Source organism: Uranotaenia lowii, chromosome 1 (genome assembly GCF_029784155.1).
Source record: "Uranotaenia lowii strain MFRU-FL chromosome 1, ASM2978415v1, whole genome shotgun sequence".
NCBI lineage: Eukaryota > Metazoa > Arthropoda > Insecta > Diptera > Culicidae > Uranotaenia > Uranotaenia lowii.
In genome coordinates this window covers 103180104-103186236 of record NC_073691.1, presented here as the reverse complement: position 1 = coordinate 103186236, position 6133 = coordinate 103180104, and positions in this window count along the sequence as shown.

Below are 6133 nucleotides of genomic sequence, written 5' to 3'. Positions count from 1 at the left end.
TCTTCCTAAGATTCCCCAGTTTTTTATCGTGGAGAGGATTTTGACACGGCTGACTCGATCGAATGCTTTCGAGATATCTAGGGAGAGACATCCCACATGGTATCTTTTGGAAAGAGCGTTTTCCAGGTAATTTTCTAGGTGTGCTAAGTGGTCGTCTGTGGCAAAGCCTGGTCGGAAACCAAATTGCCGATGATCAAGGCGATTGTCTGTCTCAATGATGGATACTAGCCGACGCTTAACCATCCGTTCTAAGATCTTTCCTGTGCAATCCAGTAGCGTAATTGGTCGGTAGCTGTTAAGTTGATGTACATCTTGTTTGGGCTTAGGTATCGGGATAACAAGCCCTTCCTTCCACCGTGCGGGTATGATTCCATTCTGCCAGATTTGATTCAGGATATTCAGTAGGAGGGTCTTGCCAAGGGGCGGTAAATTTTTCAACAGCGGATACCCGATTTCATCCATTCCGGCTGAACGACCTTTTACATTTTGGAGAGCCTTCTCGAGCTCAACCAGATTAAAATCGATGTTGTAATCAAGGTGTTGGTGGGTGGAAAAATCTATGGGTTGGTGTTGGGAAGAACTTGGTGCGGGGGAGGATATGGAGGAGAAGTAATTACAAAAGGAGTTGGCTAGCAGGGAGGGGTCGTTGGAATAATGTTGGTTGAGCAGCAGGTGGAATTGGCTGGATCTATTTGAGCCGTTCAGGCGTTTAATTTTGTCCCACAGTTTGGCCGATGGGGTTGAAGGGTTGATTTCTTCAACAAACTGTTTCTAACAATCTTGTTTAGCTTGCTTGATAGTAGAGCGAGCTGTGGAGCGAGCAGATTTGAATTCGGTTAATGCAACTTCTTTTCGGGGATCATTGTTGGGTAGCCGTTTCAGGGAGCGGAGTTTTTTCCGACGTAGCTTAACTGCATCCCTAACTACTGAGTTCCACCAGGGAACCGATGGTTTACCGGATGTACCACTTGTTCTAGGGATGTGCTTTTTGGCAGTGTCAAACAGTAGTTTGGAAAAGGATTCGATGTTATGGTTTGGTTCTTTATGAATATTTTTCTCAATATCTATTTGATATCCAATCCAATCACCTTCTTCATATTTCCACCTAGGTCGCGTTGTGGTTTGGGGGGTCGAGACTTCCAGGGAGATTGAAATGGGAAAATGGTCGCTACCGTAGGAGTCATCAAACACTTTCCATTTTATTTTTGGACTCAGGTTCCATGAGACGATAGTGAGGTCTAAAGCTGAGGTGTTTCCAGTTGAGGGACAGACTCGGGTAGGCAGTGAGTTATTAAGAATGATCAGGTTATTGTTATCTACGAAACTTTCAATGAAAGATCCTTTTCTGTCGGTTTGTGTTGCACCCCACAGTGTGGAATGTGCATTGAAGTCACCCATAATTAAAACCGGTTCTGGAAGTTGGATTATTATATTTTCTAATTCCTCGCAAAAGTCTGCGTACGGCTGTTTTGGTGAAATGTAAATTGAAACCACAGTGATTTCGACTGGAGATTTAAGGCGGACAGCAACTACATTTAGGGTTGAAGTAATCGATAATGGTGAATATAGGAATCCAATTTTTACAGCTAATCCGGTGCCTTGCGAGCCCGGGTAGTGGTGGAGATGAAGGTGATAGCCTTTAATAAAGTTTTTGTCGATGAGATGCAGGGGCGGTCCTAGAGTTGGCTCTTGGGGGGGTGATTTTCCAAATTTTCAAATTCAGTCAAAAAGAAGGATCGTAAATGTCTGGCGGAAAAAAGGTTTATTTTGAGAAACATAGTGGTGGAAGGAGGAAAGGGGGTGGGGGGGTGGTAGAGGTGTTTGCAGTTGCAAATAAGTCTTTTATTTAGAAGGTTTGTATACTTGTATGTTTGAAATTTGAAAAATTTGAAATTTAAGAAAAATAGTGAAAACTATTTACAAATTTATAAATGTTCACTATAAAAAAGTGTTGAAAAAAAGATAATTTTCGTAATTTAACATTTGGCAGTTCAAAAATTATAAATTTAAAAGTTCTTTAAATAATTTTCCGATATTAATGTCATTCCACAAATGAAAATGAAACACACATTGTGTTAGAACAAATTGTAAAAAAAAATCTTTAAGTCATCCACAATATTTTAATGGGAATCTTCATATCAGGGTAAGACATTCACCAAAAATTTTAATGATTCTTATTTTGCAATGATTCCAAAACAATTATTTGAGAAAAGTTTTTGTTAAAAATTGCTATGAATTAAAAACTAAATATTTAATCATTTTTCTGAAATATTTTGCTGAATCGTTGTTCGAAAGTATTGAATCATTATTAATTCTAGTTAAAATTCTTCAATTTAAAAATATAAATTAATTTCTACAATAATATAATCAAAATTATATTTTTAGGTATGAAGCTTTTGAAACTTCATTTTCATTTATTTTTTCTTCAGTGTCAAGCTCTCATAATAGTGTGGTAGATATGTTATGAGTTTTATTGGAACTGAATCCAAAGAAAAAGTAACTAATTTGCAACGAATTATTTATGAAAAAAGTGAAAAGTCGATTTTTTTTCATGCTCTCAATATTTTCAAACTTTTTCTATAATGTTTGAATTAAATAAAAACATATTGCATAAAGAGTCAATTTCTGAAAGTTGAAACTATTTCAAAATTTTAGTGATAACTCATAATCAATTGCAATTGAAATAACCAAACTTTCAGATTCAGAGTGGATTTTTTAACCTAAATCATTAAGCTGGATTTCTACTTAAAATTTTAAATATTATTGTGTAGATGAGCTAAAAACAGTACCTGCGATATAATTGGTGTGAATCCTGAAATCCAGCCTTGTTGTTCAAAAATTAGAAAAATGTCTCTCAAATGTTCATTCAAATGTCTTGTTTCCTAGAAAATAGTCGGGGACTACGGAATAGTTTTAACTCACCTGATAAAAATTAAAACATAGGTAAGTTTTTGGAGCCTGCACGCAGAAAAAGAACGGCGGATGGTTTCAATAAAACGGTTTTGTTATTTTATTTTACTTTTCCAAAGCATTTTTTCCAGTGATTTCCATGAAAAAGTCGAATGAAGTTAGTAAAAAAAATTTGTTATTTGCACACTCACATTTTTTATTACTTAAAAATAAAATTTGGTTTAATTTTAAACAAAAATAGATTTATTTCAATGAAAGTGTAGCTTCAAAACGATAACTACAAAACTGAAAAAAGAAAAAAAAAAAAAGGGAAATTTTCAGAACAACAGTGATAAAATCATCGGAGGGCGCCTGGCCATGGCCCTGGCGAAGTATTTTTTCGAAAAAAAACGGCATGTCTATCATAGTGTTCATCGGCTAGCAGCTATCAAGGTAGGTTTCGAAATTTTCAAAAAGCCAGAAAACTGTCCATACCCGTCCACGAGAACAAAGTAATTCTACTGCAAAGTGAAATTAATTATTCCAACATTTTTTTTCAGATGCTATGACCCGAGATAGCCACCGAAAAATTCCCGATGCACGTTCCGGACTCTGAAATTTGGACGACCGGCATGGCATGATGTTTTTTTTTAATCAAAGGTTTGTTTATCAAGGCGTTTATGGCATGGTGATTCCGAAAATAAATAAATTTAAATTATATTCGTGTTTCCATTCTTTAATTTCCGATAATTCCACAAAAAAAAAAAACAAATTAAAAACCATTTTAATTTTAATTGGAAAAACTGAATTCCTTAAAACCTAAAGATTGTAGTTAATGTGATGCACATTTTGTTCATACTTTCGAATCAATGCATTTTTTTGTGTTTTACCCAAAATTTTATTATTTTGATGAGAATCTTGGATCATTTTCAAAAAGGGTGTATTTTATTTTAAATCAAACGATAAGTTTAAATTGAATCGATATTTTTAATCAGTGTGACCAGAAATATATTTGTGCTTTTTCCCAACCAAAATTTTTATTATTTTTGGTCGAAAGCTTATTGTTTCTAAAATAAATTTTTCTGCGTGTGTGTTTCAAAAATTGATTTTGGAAATAAATTTCTGAACTCGATTTCAGATTTTGTCCATCACCTCGAGATTCAGAATTAGTGTTTTCAGTTTTTGTCGAAAATTGAATAGATATCGTTAGAGATGTACCGAATAGTGCAAACGGCCAAATACCAACTATTGGCCCTTTTCAAGTATTCGGGGAAACGAATATTCTGAACATGAAAAATCGTCAATAAGCTTTAAATGTGTTCAAAAGTACTGTCTGCATCACCGAATATTCTGCAAAAAAAAAACCATCGTGAGTAATATTTCAAAATCGATGATAGAGCAAAAGCAAAAGCAGGTGAAAAACACTTTTTTTCGTGCTTTGTATAGAATTTGAAGCATAGCTGATGTCAAGTTTCAACCAATAATCTAAGTTTCACATTTTTAATGTAATTTTTTTTACCATAAAATCCCCATAATTGATTATTTTTTAATAATTTTAATCATAATGTGGTCTCAGAACAATTTTACCGTAACAATTTCTTACTAAATTAACTTAATTTCGAAAGTTTTAAAATAAGTAATAGTTTTTTTTTATAAAAACTATTAATCAATATTTAAATGGTTTAATTGTGATAACGGCTCAAATTGAACGAAGCCCTTTATACCCAAAGGGGTATAAGCTAATGCAAGACGTAAAATATCACAGTAAATAAGCCTTGGAAAGAAAAATACGTGATTTACTTTAAAAAAAAAAGAAACTTATTTCGAAAAAACACATTTTTAATTTGATGTGTTTGACAATTTTCCATTTATTTATTTTAACTTTTTTTTCAAACGTAGAAGTATGTACAATTAAAATTCTAAGTATCTGAAAATAGTTTGAATTATGAAGAATCGTTTTATATCAATAAATCAAAATCGATCATTTTTGCTACGTTGAGTTTTTTTCAAAAACTTTCAAGAATAAGAAAATATTTTTAAAAAAATAATCTGAAAATTGAATGTTACTTTTCAATTCAAATTGTCTAGACAGTTACGATATCTTCAATTCAAAAAACAATATGGGCGTTTAAGAATCTCAAATTGAAATGCATTCTGTAAATCGGAGATTGCAATAAAAATTAAACCAAGAAATGGAAATGTTGTAGGCAACAAAAATCGAATCTGTCCAGGTGAACATCTGGGGGAGGGGGGGGAGATATTGCCATATGGCCACACTTTTGAACGGAGAGGGAGAAGGGGGTAAAAATCTCATTTTTCTGTCCACGTGGTATCTGGACGGCCCCAAAGGTTTTAACAGTTAAAGGCTCAAGTCTTTTTTACTTTTAAAAATAATCGAAACAAGTTTGCAGGCATTTATTGAATATACCGGTGAACATTATCAAAAACTGATCCAATTATGGCTAATATTTTAACGAAGATAGTCTGAAATAACATTTTCACTAAATATCCAAAAAGCGAAAACAACTCATGAGCATTAAATATAATTTATCAGATTAGCGATACCTTGTTTGCTGACAGAGATACGCACGAAATTAAATTGCATTTTTCACATGAACTCAAACTTTTTGCCGATACATCATATTGAGGGGTGAGCCCAAACTTTTGATCGATAACTTAAGAGCTATGTTGTTTGTTTAAAGCACTATCCAAGTTTTTTTACCACAAAATTAAAAAACATGTATTTTGACATTTATGAAAAAAGATTGAAATGCAACTCGAATTTTTAAATTCGGTCCACCCTACCCTGAACTGATCGGGTTGAAATATAAAGTGCGATTTTTTGGAAATTTTCCAACTTTAAGCCAAGTTTAAGTCATATTAAGTTAATATAAACATTTTGCCAAAACATACGAAAATGGTTTTGATCATCGACTATACAATGAGATCAAAAGAAATGCAATATGTCATCAGATGACTGAAATATAACCAAACAAATATTCTTGTTTTTTTGAGGGGGTGATCCCAAACTTTTGGCCGGTAGCGTATATGAGCTTGAGCTTAGATAAACCGTACATTTCAGTAGTTGCTACTCCGTGATTGACAAGAACCATCAAAATTGTACATAGATCCAAATAAATGGGGCTTGGGATTAGCTTACCATTTTCTGTGTACACGTTTCGAAGGTTCCTTATCTTATATGGTCAATAACGGCGCCGGCCACGTCCTTACGGTTCATCGGGGA